Source organism: Lathamus discolor, chromosome 1 (assembly GCF_037157495.1).
Source record: "Lathamus discolor isolate bLatDis1 chromosome 1, bLatDis1.hap1, whole genome shotgun sequence".
In the NCBI taxonomy this organism is placed as follows: domain Eukaryota; kingdom Metazoa; phylum Chordata; class Aves; order Psittaciformes; family Psittacidae; genus Lathamus; species Lathamus discolor.
In genome coordinates, this window is record NC_088884.1 from 107,292,239 (window position 1) to 107,310,142 (window position 17,904).

General features: G+C 39.3%; 1 long non-coding RNA gene across 2 annotated transcripts in view; it reads left to right on the plus strand.

Moving 5' to 3' along the window:
- Positions 1-2,274: 2,274 nt before the first annotated feature.
- LOC136007301 (uncharacterized) overlaps positions 2,275-17,904 on the plus strand; it is a 242,039-nt gene continuing 226,409 nt past the window's right edge. For both annotated transcript variants that reach the window (XR_010609602.1, XR_010609603.1), the window contains exons 1-3: positions 2,275-2,354; positions 3,626-3,764; positions 6,041-6,150. This is a non-coding gene — a long non-coding RNA (uncharacterized LOC136007301). The remainder of the gene's footprint in view (positions 2,355-3,625; positions 3,765-6,040; positions 6,151-17,904) is intronic.

Sequence of the window (17,904 nt, forward strand, 5' to 3'; positions counted from 1 at the left end):
TAGGATGGTAAAGGCGGACAGCTGGGTCTCAGTCACCTGGTGCCATGGGCCAGCAGTAGCAGAGCTGTCCTTGATGCAAGGCTGTTCTTTTCCACGTTTGTTTTGTAAAAGCAAACTTTTTGAATTTTTACTCACAGAGGATGAGCATATGTATGCTAAAGCTCATCCTACACATGCAAATGCATTTCCAAGCAGAGTTACTTCAAAACTAAAACACTTGTCTTTCATTATCTTTCTCCTCTTTGTACAAGGATATTACTGTCTTGTCTTCAGAGGGACAAAATCATGCTACATAGGCCAGGCACATACTTTTTAGAGAAAGGACCTCATTTGAACAATGAATGCTTCTGGCTCCAGACTACTAAGTTGGATCAGGAGAATTTTGATGATTCAGTAGCAAAAACTCTGCTGAGCAAGGCCTGCTGCCGTTTCTGTGTAGACATAAGTCAACTCTGAGACATACTGCTAGCCTTTTTACAGCAACATATGTGACAAATTCCCAGAATCTGCTGGTTTAAGTTTTCCAGAGGGACAGGATTTTCACTGCTTGTTTGCTTACACACTTATTACATCCTTTGGAGAACAAGCAACATGGATAGCCTTCTTAAAAAAAAAAAAAAATAAAATAAATAAAAAAATTGGTTCCTTAATCTTCATTGAGCTTTTTTGACCTAATTTTACAGTTATCAGTGGTGAATTTTGCAATGTAGAAAGCACTGGCCAAACTCTGTTTCTGTTCAGATCTGCGGTAAACCTCACGGAAAATCCCTCTTTTCGTTTCCCTTCCTAGAGCTTACTTATACATATGTATGCATAGATATACTTTTTTCTTGCATGCATGAATGAGTCCCTTAAAAAGAGCTGACACTTGTCTTCCTATGGGAGAAGGCTAGAAGACTTCAGTCTGCTGGAAAGATGGAAGAGCACCAAAGGGCACTGCAGAGCACAGGGAGGGTATGCACAGTTTGGCCTCTGCTGTGACAGGTGGACACATCATAGGGACCCCAAGCCTCTTGTAGAGTCTGCAGAAAGCCCTGGAGCTGCGATCAGTACTCTGTGTGGAAGACATGAAGTGAAGACAAAGCAAGAAGGGCAATTGTTTATGATCTGCTTCTCTTCAGGTTTTTGTGTGGTTTTTCTGTTGTTCTTTTTTCCAGTTACTTCAAATCAATAACTTGACTGTCTCTGCTTATTTTTGATAAAAATTTGAGTTTTGAGATTTAAAGATCTGGGGTGTTTGCTGCTAAGAGCAGAACAAAACCTTCTGGTTTCAGTATGTATAAAACTAAATGGCTCTGGTTTATTCCTAGTATAAATTTATCTTTGTCTTAAGTAAATAGATTTTGTAACTGAGCTTATGCTGACCAGAAAGCAAGTAACATTAATCGTAAAAGGCAGGACCATTATGTGCAAATTTCATTGTCAACAATCTTGAAAATATTGTAGTGTGGTTATTTTTGTTTGGATTTTTTTGGTCCTCTTCCCCCCCTAACCCTCCCTCTTTTTTTTGTTATTTCAATCCCTGTTTAATCTTACTCTGGTATTCTCAGGAGATATATTACCATTGCTCACTGTATTTCTCCATTTTAAGGGTAGTCTTGATTATCAGAATATCAACATATTTGGAATAATCTTCCTTTTAAAAAAGAAGAGGAAAAACACTCAGTATACCCATGCTTATAGTAGATGGCATGGGTATTTGCAGGCTTTTGTTTCTGAAGAAAAAAAAATAAGAAAAATCATTTCAACAGAAAAGGATAGTGATTAGACTTTCTGGTCAGGATCTGAAGTCTCCATGGCTGGTCTTTAATCACAGGTCAGGCAAACATTGATCAAGAATGACACAGATAAAACCAAGCTTTCCTTAAAGTGGGAGTTGGCCCTGTAACTTCTTGAAGTCTCTTCCATTCCTGTGGCAGGGGGCTTGATAGTGTTAGTTACATGCACTGTGGTCTTCCCTTCTTGCCACCTGCTGCTTCTCGTTCGATATATGTGACTTTTGTCTGCTTATACAGAGAAAGCTCTGTGCTTTATAAACTCAGGATTCATTTAAAGAGGGGAGAAAAGAAGTGGGTGTGTGATTAAGAAAGGATATACTTCCCAAATCAGATGCTAAACAATTATTAAGCTCCCTGATTATGGGTAGGTTTCCCTTGATCATTTGTCATTCACTACGTATATGTTCTCATAGGGCTTTAGCTGCATGATGATGCTTTGTTTTTTTCCTGTAGGATCCCCGTCTCAGCCTGATCAGAGTATGGCTGTGCTTGCAGAACTGATAGCTGTTTACTGTTGATTGTGCTTGGAGTCAGTCCCTGTACATTTTCTGCTGCACACTGTATCTTGCTCTGAAGGTAAAGCATCTTTATTTTCCAGTAGATACTTTCAGTGTGGCTTCCTGCAGTAACACTTGAATATTCTGTTAATTGAATTATCACTGTACACCTCACTGTTATCAGCTTCACCCAGTAGCTGAGATGCAGTCAGAGAGGGAAACAAGGTAGAATCAGTACAAATGTCCATTTATTGTCTCAACTCAATTATTTGGCTGTGTAAATTTTTATTTTTATTTTATTTTATTTTTTTTATTTTATTTTATTTTTTTATTTTTTTTTTCACTTCTGTGGTCAAAGCCCAGACATCAACAGCAGCTTTAAGTACTTGCTGTTCTTTGACAAGGTGGTTCAGCCTGGGTGTTCAGAAAATGAGGGACACACTGTTAAATATCATGCAGAACTTGATGGTTGCTAAACATGATAAAGATGAAAATTTACTCTTCGAAGTCACTGCCTTCATGTTATCTTTTTCATGCTGCAAAAGTCATATTGGCCAAAAGTAAAAGAGCCATGATGTGGGTGCTATTGGGTTTCATTTTCTATGCAGTTCTGAAATACAGCTCAGGGGGAAAGGGTAATATTGCTGTGTACCATTTCTCTGGTATATGTTCATAGCCCACATATCAGTAAAGCAAAGTCACAGACTCTGAAGGAAAGCGTGGGGAATACATTTGCGATGTTTCCTAGTGTTACTACTTTTCAGTGCGTAATATTAGACTTGATAACAAGTATCTACCCAGGGGTCACTGTATGTTGTGGTTGGGGTTTTTTTTATTAGCTACCCTCTGTTAGGTGCTTGACTCTATCAACATAGAAACTTGTCCTGTGTAATTCATGCAAAAGTGCCCTTTCTAATGTGAGACTGCAGGTTTTCTTACTACTACAACTAGATTCTGCTCAGCTGTCTTCTTGAGCAGAGCTTTTTTTCTACAAGCCATTGATCTGTGCCTGATTTCCTGTGTTCTGTTAATTTAAATTTCCCTGTATGGTCAGGGTTTGGTCCTCCTACTCCTGCAGTTTGAGTTGCTGCGTGAAAAACAACCTAATTGTACTTTTCCTGCCTTGGGATGGAGGCAGAAACACTATTCTGAGGTTCATTCTTAATATCTGGCAACTAAAGAGCTTTGCTGCTTTCTCCTATTATTTTATATTGGTATGAAAGTTGCATCTTATAGGAATGCTTTGTCTTCGATCTCACAAATAAAGTAGAGGGTAAAGGACCTGGAGCCAAGGCTGGGTACGCGGAAAGCAAAGTGAATGTGAGCAAAACCAGGTTTCTCTGTTTTCAGTTTCCAGATAGCCAAACAATTGACTTCAAGACTTCAGAAAACTATTACTGTTGTCTTTTGACACTTCAGAAATGGCTTCACAAGAGACATTGCCGTTCATGCATTTGATAGACGCATGATCTTCGCTTACGGACTATTGGTGCGTACAATATGAAAGACAATTTTCCTGCTCAGCCACTCCCCAGGTTATTGTAGCAGAAAATTATGCTTGGCGTTACGTTGTTTCTTTTGCTGTACATTATGTGTTATATTTCCAGTGCTTGAATTAGGGTTACAAATTTCCAGAGTTATGCTATGACAGCATAACCTTGGAATTATTTTAAGACAGCATGGCAGGTAATAGAGGCCTCAAATTTATATTTGGTAATAAAAAAATAACCTCTATAAAATTTAATATGGATGTAGAAATATTATTATGACTTTGCAAATCATTGCAACAGAAAAATTCCCCTGCAAGGCTTTTTGTCCAAAGGCAACACTTAGTAGTGGTGGTGTCCTCACTCAGGTTAAATGTGCCGTTGTATTTTTCTGTCTTACAGAGTGATGGTAATGGAAGGAAGTGATAAAAAAAAAAATGAATCTGATTTTTATTGTTGGCTTAGTTTCAGTGATCTAGAAAGTTATAACTGCAGCTACTTGAATAAGTTATAAAATTAATCTCTTTTTTCATATTTCTTATTATTTGATAATTTCCCTTGATTATTGTTGTTTGCAATTACAGTGGAGTCTAGAAGGTCAAATTAAGATGAAGGCCTCTTATTCTATATAACAGCACGTAGTTCTTTCCTAAAGAAGACGTAATCTAAGTTGCTGAGATAGAGGAGAAAGAATATAAACTTTTTACTCAGGATCATAGAAAAGTCTCTGACAGCTGAGTTGACATCTTTTTGGAGTCTTAGCACACCCCCTTGTTTGTTGGCCATAATTTGACTGTGGATAAATGTGCTTTCCTGCTCTCTTCGTGTACAATGTGACATAGACAATTGTGTACCTCTCCTTCTGCTTCATCCACACCTTTTGTCCAGCAGGGAAAGGGAACTCACTTGTGACCCAGCATTAGTGCTAGAATGACACACTGGAGGTTTGTCTTTAGTACCCATAAAAATAATACTTAATGATACTTAGAACTTTAGACGGAGAAAGAAAATCCTGTTTCTGCCAAAGGGAATGAGAATTAATCCATGAAAGCTGCTATTTTAGCAGCTTTTCCTTAAGCCCTTGTCTTTTTTCATGAATTGACCCCAAAGCCTGGACCAGAGGTCTCTGGTTCCGCCATGTGAAGTGGTTCTTTGGCTAAGTTCAATGAAGTTCAGTATGAATTCCAGATTCATCTGGATGCTTTCCATTGCCCTGACAAGAACAACTGCTGAAACTATATAATCACATTTCTGTGGTTTTATATTACTTACTGTAATTTGTTATCTTGATTTAGCTTATGTACAGTATTTGCCATTGTAGCTAGAGTTTGAGAATTCAATAAATTATGAAATTGACTTACTCCCATTAAAAAAGTAATTTGGAACTAAGATTGCTCCTCTGTAGTGCTGTAATTGAAGACTGAAACATAATGAGAGCAAGTGATTTTTCTTCTGTGATTTCAGCATGTCATTGAAAACAAAGGAAAAAGAAAACCTTGATGAAAACCACAAACTCTCTCTCTCCATTTTAGTTTAATTGTAAATTCAGAAAAATAGCTGTTCACTGAAATGGAGACAAGTGACTTCAATTGTATTTAAGACCAAAGAAATAGAACTGAATTAAAGTATTTTACAAATATAGCAATTTGTTTGAAGATATAGAGAATTGTATTGTTCTCTGCCTGATAGTGTTGCAAACTGTTTCCATTTGCCTGTTGACTCAGCCAGATCAAGAGGAAGATTCGTCATGCTTACAGTTAGATTTTTGGCTAAGCCAGTGAACCAGACTCTGACAGTAGTCTTCTGAGTAAAGATAAGTGCCAGAGGCCAATTCAACTTGCATGTTTTAGAAGGCAATGAATGAACCAAATTTTGGAGTAGCTTTTCTTTTGCTCATGTTTGAGTTTTAGGAAAGTGAAGAATAATTTTGGGGAAAGTACATACTGTCCATCTCCTAGTTATTTTTAGATGTTTCCTCCAAAACTACACGGAATCATAGGAACATTGTTCAAGGATGAATCTCAATGGACAGATATTCCTTTCTTTCAGTCTGAGAAAGGATAAGTTTAGGGTTTTGGGTTTTTTTTTTTTGGTGTACATTTATTTGGCAAGTTCTTTAAAACCCACTAGTAGCCAAGATTCTACAATCTCCAGAGTTATCTGTTTCCCTGTTTCAGTAGTCTGACACTTTGAAGTTCCTATTGTAAATAGGAAGATGATCTTGAGTTGAAAAAGCTAACTTTTCTCTTTTTTTTTCTTTTTTTCTTTTTTTTTTCAGATGTGCCAAGTTTTATAATTCTAAGAGCAACAACTGGGGACTTATGCTGTGAGGGATTACTGGAAGTGTTTTGCTCGTGCAAAGAGATTTGCTGTGTGTAACAAGAAAAGGTACTGCCTCATTCTTCCAAATATATCTCAGTGTTCGAAGGATTGAAGCTGTGATGTGTGGTGTTGTATGTGTGCATATTGTTTGGTTTTTAGTTTGTTTTAAACATTTTATTCTGACATTTGCCCATTCCTTGGCACATGACCAAGGTTTCCATGCTGCTTGTGGAGAAGCAAAAATACAGAGGCATCAGTGCATCTGAGGGTAATAGTTCCCTTATTTTAGGCAATAGAGGAATCTCACTTCTCTGTCCAGAATGGTTTGGCAGAAGTTGGCCTGTAATTAGTAGGAATGCAAGAGGTGCCTTGAAGCCTTTAAAATGTATAATGTTAGAGCCGTGCCAGAATAAATACCAGTTTCCTGCTGCAGACCTGGAATTTGACCATCAGCTCTTACAACAAAACCACTCCAGTGAGCCTAAACCTTTATGGCACCTGGGCTCTATCCCATTAGCTTTCATTGCCTTTGTTGGTCACACCTTTTCAGTCTGCTTAGCTGGTCAGGTATGCTTTCCATCACCCAGAGGGAAATTGGGCTGGCTGGAGATATGTTAATGAGTGACGTAATTACAGAGGTCACTAGGCAGTCTGGCAGTATATCAAGACATGGGTGACTTCTTGATTATTCCCAGGTTACCAGTGTTTTGGGTCTGTTTATTTTCAGTAAAACATAATTGGTGCATAAAATTACTGCTAGGATCTCCAGAGGTTCCAGAGGATAATGTTAATATTGTTAAGATCTAGCACTCTGAAAAGGAAATGGGGAAAAGCTATATAAAGGTAGGGAGGTAGATTCTAATTACAGGCCAAATTAAAGTATCTTATGGAATACAAAGCATAGTCTAAGAGGTAACATAGACACAAAAGAAAAAAATAAATAAATCCATCTCTGAACGATGGCTTCTGTGACAGAAACCAGACTGTGCTCTGGTTTTACAGGGGCATGGAGATTCCTTAACAAGAATACTTGGGAAAAGAGAAGAGTATAATGTAAACCCATTATAGCAGGTTTTGTGTATCAGCCATGTGGTGGTAGAATTGTGTGCACATAGCAATAGCAGGAAAGTTGGTTTCTAGCCACCCAGGACCGACCCACAGCTCCATGTCCTCAGACAGCAGGTCTTCCCCATACTTGCTCTTTCTTACAGAAGAAAGTTATATATGTGTAAGACCCTTAACATTAGCTCAGCCAGTTTTGCTAAGGAATGTAATGGAAGACTGCAGTTAAAAGCATTGAAAGTGTCAGACATATTTTAAAAGGATTAAACAGAGCAGAAACTGTCTGTTCATACATCTGAGCAGGTCAGGCTGAAGATCAACAAAATGTTTAAATATATGTTCTTAAATCTATTCCTCTTCCACAGAGTAATGATAGTCCATCCATAGCTATAAGAATATTTAGTGTATTAAGGCTTCAGTGAAGGTGCTGTGCAGTTTGCTGTCTTGTGGGCCTTAGGCTAGCATGCTGTGTTTTGAGGTATGCTTTTCCTTTCTTCCTGCATAACAGCTTGCTATTTAGCATGCTGTTTAACTTAACTGATGGCATCAACAAAACTATCAGGATGCTGCCTGAGACTGAAATTCTGATTTGCTCTGTTTCTTTCTGTGAATATCATAGAGGATCATGAGCTCATGGGAATCCTTGTGTTGTCTTAGAATCATAGAATGGTTAGAATTGGGAGGTACCTTAAAGATCATCTAGTTCCAACCCCATGCCATAGGCAGGGACACCTTCCACTAGACCAGGTTTCTCAAAGCCCCATCCAAACTGGCCGTGAACACTTGCAGGGGTGGGGCATCCACAGCTTTTTTGGGCAACCTATTCCAGTGTCTCACCGTCCTCACAGTGAAGAACTTTTTTCTAGTATCTAGTCTTTGGTTGAATCTCTGATCTTGGACATTTTTTAATTCCTACTGGATGTTTTTCTACAAGGTATCCCCATTCAAATAGGTTTTAATTTAAGAGAACGTTTTGCCAGAGGTCAGGCACAGTAATTATTGAAGTATTTCATGGTTTTGTTTACATTTCTATGGGCTCTTAAGTAAACAGATTAAGGGTATGTCAAGCACAAGAAAGACATAAAGACAAAATGATTTGTGTTGAATGAAGTCCAGATTGAAAACTACTGAAACACAGTTCTCCCATAGTTATAGTTGTATGTTCCTGACACCATAAAGTGTTTATGTGGCAACCATATTGCCTCAGCTTTTCATCTGTGAAAGAAAATGTAAATTTTCCAATATCAAAACAGTTTGCAAATTGATAGGCAGGAAATGTTTTCCACCCCTAAACTCCAGTAAAATGTCCTAACATCTACATTGTGTGCAAACTGATGACCTTGGCACAAAGCCTATAACATAATAAACTCTGAAATAGATGGCAGGAAAGTGATTCAGGAATTACAAGTCATTTGGAAATAAAATGAAAGTGTGTCTGTATTTTTCAAGGAAAGTAAAAAGCTTCATGGTAACTGTTTAGTATGTTTAACAGATCAATTTAAAAACAGAGTCTAGGGTAATGTCTTGATTTAGCAGATATTTATCAAACTAAAACAAAACCAGACAAACCTTAACAGAAACCTGAGCTGTTGGCTGCTCTGTAGTGCCCTTTTAAAATCCAAGCCAGCCAAACAAAAAGAATCATAGAAACAGCTAGGTTGGAAAAGACCTTTAAGATCAAGTCCAGTCTTTACTCCAGGACTGCAAAGTGCACCAATAAACAATGTCACTAAGGGCCTTGTCTACACCTTTTTTTAACGCTTCCAGGGATGGTGATTTCCACCACTTCCTTGGCAGCCTGTTCCAATGCCTGATCACCCTTTTAGCAACTAGATTGTTGTTAATATCCAGTCTAAAATGTCTCCTGGTGCAGCTTGAGGCCATTACCACTTGTCCTATCAGTTGTTAGTTGGGAGAAGAGATCAAGCCCCACCTCACTACAACCTCCTTTCAGGTAGTTGTAGAGAGCAATAAGGTCCCCCACCTGAGCCTTCTCTTCTCCAGACTGAACACATCCGGTTCCTTCAGCTGCTCCTCATAAGATTTGTGCTCTGGACCCTTCACCGGCTCAGTTGTCCTTTGGACCCACTCCAGCACCTCAATATCTCTCTTACAGTGAGCGGCCTAGGACTGAACACAGTATTGGAGGTGCAGCCCTACCACTGCTGTGTACAGGGGGATGATCTCCTCCCTGGCCCTGCTGGCCACACTATTTCTGATACAGCCCAGGATGTCATTGGCCTTCTTGGTTGCCTGGGCACAAGCTGTCAGTTGGCACCCCCAGGACATTTTCTGCTGAGCAGCTTTCCAGCCACTCTTTCACAAGCCTGTAACGTTGCATGGGGTTGTTGTAGCCCAAGTGCAGGACCCGCACTTTGCTGAACCTTGTACAGTTGCCACAGTCCATTGACCCATCCTGTCCGAATTCCTCTGCAGAGCCTTCCTACCTTCCAGCAGATCAACACTCTAACACAGCTTGGTACCACATGCAAATTTACTGAGGGTGCACTCATCCAGATCATCACTACTGGCCCCAATACCAAACCCTGGGGGAAACCACTAGTGGCCAGTTATTGACTAGATGTGACACCGTTTACCACCGCTCTTTGGGCTCTGCCATCCAGCCAGTTCTTTACACAGCAACGAATATGCTTATCTGAGTTATGAGCAACCAGTTTCTCCAGAACAGTCTTTTCCTATGGTCCCCTTATACTGACCTCGTAGTGCCAGCTTTAAGGAAAACAGGGCTTCTCTTTTTTCAGAGTTTAGAAAGCCTAAATTTACAATTATGTGTGAGTATTGATAAAACCTGACAAACTTCTGGATCAAGTGTCCTGTTAGACTTTGTCAGTAGGGATTTGTGTGGTATATCAGTATAGATCTCTAAAATAGCCTGCCATGATGCATTTCCTAGGTCTGCAGATCATTTCATTCGGTTAGAAAATCTAATATTTCAAATGGATAAGATGTTCTGGTTTTACTCCCAAATGCTCAGTTTTCTAGAAATAGCTGGTTGTTTGCTATATGAAAGTGTGAGGTGGAGTTGCAAAGCTTTTGTAGTCGGGGGAACTCTGAGCTGGTACTGGCTGACGCTGTTTAATTATCTTTCTCCTCCTGACATTTCTGTTAATTCTTTTCCACTTGCAATTGGTTTGATGTTTCCTTTGAGAACTCCTGGGTGCAAAGAAATTTTCCTGTAGTCTGTTTCTACAACAGGATCCTAATTTGCTTCTGTTTCCTGTGACGCCCTTTCAACAAAAACAATAGTGTAATCCAAGTTAAAGTGGGTGTTTTCAAAGATCAGGCACCTTGATTGCATGGAGGTACCTAGCTGGCCTGTCCGGGTGCTGCTCCACCAACAACGGATGGCTAATATTGCCTGTGTGATATGATCAGCTCTAGCTCTTAAAGAATGAGGCAGAGAAATCCTTCTCTTTTTGGAATCTCTCAGAGAACACATGGTTTTAGCATGGGAGTGGACATGTTTATTTTATGAAACAATTCAATAGCAAATATAAAGCACATTCCATTTGCATTTCAAATGCAAATGGAAAACAGCAGCATATCTTTAAAAGAAAATGGATTGCTGTGTTGAAAATGAATGTCCTGACAAGTCGCACATTGAGCTTGCATTGACAATTTATCATACTACCCCAGTTAAATTGAGTCATAGTTTTGCATATACCACAATGTGCTGTCCATCTGTATAGCTGGCATTGTGCTATCAGAACTTTATATGCAGGCGTGCTTGAGAACTGATTTTCTGAACAACGAGCAAGCAAGTGATGAAGTAGTGGCAGGGCATCTTATGCTGTGGTGAGTGGGAGGCCAAGGGAGCTTTCTGGTCATCTTCAGTTTGGCCCCTGGCTGCCTGTACTATTATCTCATCTCTGATAGTGACTGATGCTCTTTAAGTTAAAAAGGAACCCATCCTCCTAAGTATTTGGAAAAACTTTTCTATTTAAAAGGGATCAGTTTATGCTATGATGTAGAATGGCTAATAGCCCATGTCATTTTTTTTCAAATCCCAGATCTGCAGCTTTTAATGGCAATGACAAGAACTTGGCCCAGCACCGCCTCTGATGAGCATGGGTTCACTTATGGGCTTGATATAAGAGATTTCTAAGGACAGATTTAAAAATACTTCTGTTGAAATTATAATGGAGAATGACTCAATTGTGAACTTTGGAACAGTCAGCCTGGGAAGCAGATGTCTCTTATGAAGACCTTTAGCTTTTATGAAAACAGTAGCTAAAAATGCCCTAACTAAAATATGAAGACAAAGAAACAACTATTTGAAAGGAAAAGACTTGGAGATATATCTAATCCAGACTGAAGTACCTAGTTTAGATAGCCAGAAGCAAGCACAAGTTGGTGGTTTTTCATTTGCTTGTTTGTTTGGGTTTGTTGTTTGTTTGCTTTTGTGAGGTTGTTTTTTTTTTTTTTTTGTTTTGTTTTGTTTTGTTGTTTTTTTTATCCTTTTTATTTTCAAGGAGATTCTGTCAAAGCAGAGACTAACTCAGAGCTGGCATTAAGGCATCCCCGAGTGTGTTGGTATATGGTTTGTGTTTTTAACTGTGAATTAACAACAGCAGAACTGGGACTACACATTTATCTTTCTATCTCTTCATATGCTGAGCTCTTGCAGCAGTTGTTGCTAGTAAGGTGCCTAGAAGTGAAGGTTTCGGTGCAGGAAATATGTATCCTTTAAATTTCTCTGTAAATGGGAATAAGTATGCAGCACTCAGGGCAGCAACCAAAAAACAGCATCTTTGGCTCCTGTTGGAATAGAGCATCACATAGTGCTTTGCAGTACTTGTTAATGGCTCTTTGCCTTTATGGGCTTTAAGGTCTGCTGTTGTTCTTGAAATGAGGCAGATGTGTGATGATCCAGATTTATTGTGTCTCCTGGCTTCTAAGCACCTAGCCTTGGCTCAGTTGTGAGGGCACAACCTGCAATAAAGAACATGTATCTAGAACACAGTCCAACAGACTGTTGCCATTCCTAAATAGAACATTTAGTTGCCCCTGGGAGGCCTTTGGCTCTCCCGTTCCCATGGCTAAAACAGGGTTATAGAAGAATGATTGTGACTGGTCCTAGTGCCTGGTAGTCATATGCAGGAACACAAGGCTTAGTCATACTAGCTGTCATTGGCAAAGACTTCATAAGGTGATGAGGATGTGGTTTGATCCACATGTGCAGAAGACCATTCTTTGGCTTATCTTCATGTTCTGGGAGAAAACATGCTATGTCAGATGGCAGATTGGTTGGAAGTTCCTATTTAATATGATCTTTCATTGAAGCTGCTCTGATTTGCTGGAAGGTGGCCTGTGCTCTTATACTGGACTTGGCCCTATCCAGCCTGGCTATATACTCTTTACTCAGGTCTTTAAAGTTTCTGAAAAATAAATGTGTCATTTCTGACCTCCTGTCTTAATATGGCTTACCTGATCTAGTGCTCCTCACTAGTGCTTTTCGCAGTGCATTTTTTTTGGTTTGAAACCAACCACAGTATTCATGTGTGATGTTTACTTTGATGGAACTACTGAATAGAGCATCAAGCAGTTAGTTAATCCTAGTTCCATTTTTGTGTTTCGTTTACAGTTCTTGGCTATATTTATTTTTTCCCCATGAACAGTAACCTCTTTTTTTTTCCTGTACAAAATCAGCAACTGTGTATAGCAGCTTGTTTTTAACTGGGGGTCAAGATGTTTAAAATGCACATAAACTCAATATTGGACTGCCATGAGGTTTTGTTCTTTAGGCATCTGAGCCCCAATTTCTCTCTGAATTTAAATAAAAATAGCTGTAAGCTTTCTTCCTACATTGTACCAATAATGGGACTGTCCCTTCTAGAGTTTCTAGTAATATATGGAAACTCTTCTCTGTTTTCCTATAGTAGAACTGCTAACGTTGACAAACAGTCATCTTGCATCAATGTGTGCTTAGAGCGTGTTAGGAGACAGCACTGTGTCTCTTGCTCTCTCTCTGAATTGAGGAGTGCTGAAGAAATTTCTGGCTCCTCTCTAATGGTGTGCATTGTGAGTTGTCCCCTCTCTCTGAATGACGAGAACTTCGGGAAATGTTTGGCATATAAAAGTGAGGAGAAGGAAGTCCTGTTTGCATAGAAATTAATTTTTCCAATTTTAAGAATATTCTTTTTGTTTAAGAAAGCAGAGGAGAGAGGTATTCAGATGGTGGTATACCAAAAGGTTTAATTTTGTCTTCTACATGTCTTACTTCCCAGATCAGAAATCCTTATTTGGATTACTGTCTTATTTGGAATGAGCAAAGAATATAAATGTGGTAGGTGTTGTGAGTAGGTGTGCTAGTTTATTGATTTTTTGTGGGGTTTTTTGAGGGTTGGTTTTTTTTTTGGTGACGTTTTGAGCACTGTATTCTAGTTCTTGGGTAAGCTTAGCATCTGTAGTGTAACTGTAGAAAGACTGTGTTCAGATCCCTTCATGACTAGCCTTTTCATGAGAAAAGAAGGATGAATTCTGTGATTGATAGACACCTAGGTGTTCTGGTGATCAATCTCTGAGAAAAGAATTAGTTCAAAAGGCACTCAGGCTGCCTTTGATAGTTTGAGTATGTTTAGAGTAACTTTTCCACTTGGTGCTCAATTGCATGGTTGAGGGTCTCTGCATAATCTGTACTGAGTGCAGTTAATTCAGCCACAGGGAAAGCTGTGAAGTACTGGAAGCTCCAGGCAGTCTGAGGGTGGAAGGCAGGCAGGCAAAATGTCTGTTATGTAGGAGCTGAAGAGCAAAACTGAGAACTCTGCAGGAGGTGAAGTTTGTAGTGTCTACAGCAGAGAGTTGGCATTGTGAAGACTTAAAAGATGCTATTGACCTCTACCTAGATGTATGACAACCCACAGATCCAACAAATGCAGTTTCTAGTTGATCATAGATGCAGCTAGATGATTCTCCTTTAGCTTTGTGTTCGTGCTGTCAAAGTTCTGGTTTAAGTTTGATTGAGCTACTTGGGTCTGCAAACCAAACTAAATAGTTAACCAAGTTCATTGACTGAGGACAATCATTACTTGATGTGTAGGGGTAGGAATTTTTGTGAACTGTTGCTCAGGCGACTAGCTCCCTTGAAAATGAGCAATAAGATTACTATTATCCTCTACTAATTCTAGGGCAGCAGCTAAAGATTCCAAGTGGTGCAAGCAGTACATGTGAAATGAATGACAAGACAACACTTTTGTAGTGGAAAGTAACTTACATATAGGTCAGGAAAGCAATTTGCCCAAGGCTGCACAGAAGTTCAGTGGCAGTCTCTTTCATCACCCAGAGGATAATCTTGGTTTTGAAGAAGAAGATAAAAAGAAGGATTTTCAAGGGGATTGGATTGGAAGCAGAGGCACATCTTTGGCTCTTGCCCACTTCTTGAGATTGAATGTTTGACACTCCAAATCCTGGCATGGGAATGACAGGTTTGTTTTGTTTCTTCATTCTCCTCTTTTCCTGTTTTCTGACATGGTATGCACGTACTCTCTGGGAATCCATACTACTTTACCCATGCATCAGGCATGGAGTTATTAAAATCTACTCATATATTTTCAAAAGCCATGTAAGTTTTACAACATATAATTTTAATGATTTGTTAAGGCAGTGTGTGCTTTTAACTTTTATTTTTAACAGAGCTAAGTAGACAGTGGCATTTTTTCAAAGCCTGTCCAAACTTGGGCAAGAAGGCTTATTTTTAAGGGCCCAATGTATTCTCTACAGGAAATGTCCTGAACACTGGTTTAGTGACACCATTCTTCTTCTGGCAGAGATGAAGGGAATAATTTGTTATCAAGTGTACTGTATACCATGTAACTTAAGAGCAATCAGTGATCAAGAATGATGAGTTATAAAGGACTCTTCTGAGGTTTTGATGTTTAAGACTGCATTCCCACAGGTAGGGTTTTTCTACTTCCCCTCGCCTCTTGCTGGGTTTCTCACTTACAAATATCTCAGCGTACCTTCTTTACAAGAACTGGAAAATGCTGGTTCTTCCTGTTCTCACAGTTCTGGAAACATAGAGCTTGAAGAAAGCACACCAATCAGGGCTGAAATAGGTTGAATCTGTATCCAACCTGTGTGCTACACTCCTGCCTGGGAGACAGCCACATGTATTAACAAGCAGTAATAAAACCTCTTCTGTTAAAAGACTTGTGGATAAAACAATGATTGATATTCTGCATCTGCTTTGAACGACATAATTCAAGCACATTATGATGAAGCAGTGTTGAAATGTCTTAATTTTTCCATGTGGTCCGGTCCTGTCCTAACTGCCTGACATTGATGGCACTGGATAGATGAAGGTATGCTTCCATTTTGTAGTTCTCTTTCAGCTGTAATTATTGCTGTTGATGATTATAACCTTATTACCCCATGGTAACGTTTCAGGAAATCTTATGCAGGATTTGTTATGATAATTATGATTCCCCTGGATAAGTTTCTCCTCTGCTTGGCAATGATATTGGGCTGTGAATTTCTGTATACGAAATACTTTTGATTCAGTCTTAATTTAATTAAAAACAAACCAGGGATGAAATTATAAAAAAAAATCAGTCTTAGCTAGGTATTATTTAGTAGTGTAAAGGCTATAAAATGTACCGAACTTCTGCTTCATTGTCTGCTGACATGCGCAAGCAATACTAACTTGCTTCTTTTTAAATCCCATAGTGGAAAATAAGATCTGCTCATGTGGAGATGGATCTACTTGCAATCTATCTAATACTGAGTGCTCCTGCAACAGACTGTCTCAGGTGTTTAGGCACAGCCTGACACAAGCATGAGCACGTAAGTGGTTTAGCAACAGAAACAGACCCATGAGACCTTTTGCATCTAGTCCTTCAGATCCAGTTCTCTAAGCCTTGATACAAGGGCTAGTCATTAGCAAGTTACAGACTATGGAGCCTGTGTGTTGAACTTGATTATCATTTGCTCATCCTTTGTGACTAATCCACACAGAAATAGTCTTCCATCTTGTCTGTGCAGTAAAAGCAGGCCCAAGTCCACAGTAAACCTTCCTTAAATATAGTCTCTTAGATGCTATGGCTCTGTTTTTGATTTTGCTCCTTGGGACGGATTGGATAGCCAGTCTCAGTTGTCCCTGTTATGCTGTCAATGGGGTCTTACCTTTGCAGTGCATTGAGACAGATTAGCTATTTAATGCTTTGCATCATAATAGTGAGGAGTAAAAGTGTATTATAGTGTTTCTTGGCTTTGTTAGTGTATCAATAATGGTTGGAAGGCCAGATGGAAATTCTGATTTGATGACACATTACTTCTGACATTAAAATTTTTCAGTTAAAAAGGGAAATGTGTACAAATCCTTCATACAACTACCACCTCAAATTTAAGCCTTGATTTACCTCTCTCTTTTGAGGAGTTTGCACAGCACCTGCGGTTTTATTTTTTTTTTTACTCCTGTCAGTATAAATCAAGCATCATAAATCAAGCTATAAGTGCAAGCTTTTTGTCTGTGAATTTTATTTGCAGTGGAAATAAGAGGCTTCAGGAGGTAAGATTGCTGTCACTTGAGCCATATTCACCTGCCTGGAGCAGCACACAGAGAATATCCTGGTCAAAAGGCAGCTTTGCTCTTGGAAGTGATTTACAAATAGACTTCCAGGGTGTAAACCTTCCACATACTGCTGGAGTAAATTAGCATACACTTGAACTGCACTGAAAAATGGCCTAGTAGTTATGGTCTTTTCTTTGGATATTGGTATTTGCCCTTGCTTTGCCAAGGATTTCTTGCCACTGCACACATGAATTGTTCTGGCTTTGTACGGGAAATTGTCAACAAGTGATGCGCAAGTAGACAAGGATTAAACAATTCCGTGTTAAATCTCCTGCAGAAAAGCTACAGCATATGAAAACCTTTGCTTTTCATGTTGCCTGCCATTCAACGTAAGCTTTTAAAGGTATTGATCATACTACTGAGTTTCTGTATTTGCTTGATCCTAACAGTTTTTCCATGTGGACAAGTCCTTTAGGTTTTTGTCTCATTACCCTTGTAAGAAAAAGGACTAGCAACACTTAGTTGTTTCACAGGAGTGTCACAAGCACAGATGCACAAAAAGTTATTGCTCATGCAGGTGGGAGTGTATACCTTCCCTGCTACAGCAAGATGAGAGTGGATTCGGACAGAGGGTGTTGCTCAGCCTCTTAGGATCCTGCTCAGCCTCTCAGGATCCTCAGCCAAGGCTTGCTGTAGTGTTGGGTTCCAGGCCTCTGTAGCATTTCCATTATTGAGGTGGGAACTTGGAAAAGTTGTGATCTGGAAAAGGTTGTCTTTTGGTCTGTAGCAGCCCCCAATTCCACAGCATCCTACCTTTTGGCTCTAAAGGATGATAGGACAGAATCTACCAAACTAGATCACCAAATCTAGTTTGATGCTGAATGCTGATAATGTTTTGTTCAAGTACTTGAATTATATGTCTTGTCTCTAAATAAAGAATGTGTGTGTATGTATGTTGTTGATATTTTGAAAAATTTAGTTGGTTTTAAAATCCTAGGTCAAGTGAGGAATGCATTCTTTAAAATAAGGAGAAACTGCTGTGGAAAATTTTTCAACACTTGACAGCATCCCAGCCAATCTACCTGCTTTCAGCACAATAAATGGAATTAGTCTGTGTCTAGGGTGACTGCCAGCTATTTCATGCAGCTATCCTAACTGCTTTCTAAATTGAGCCCACGGAGAAATTGTTGCGTCATGGAAGACGGGACTGAAGGTGCAGGGAAGCTGGT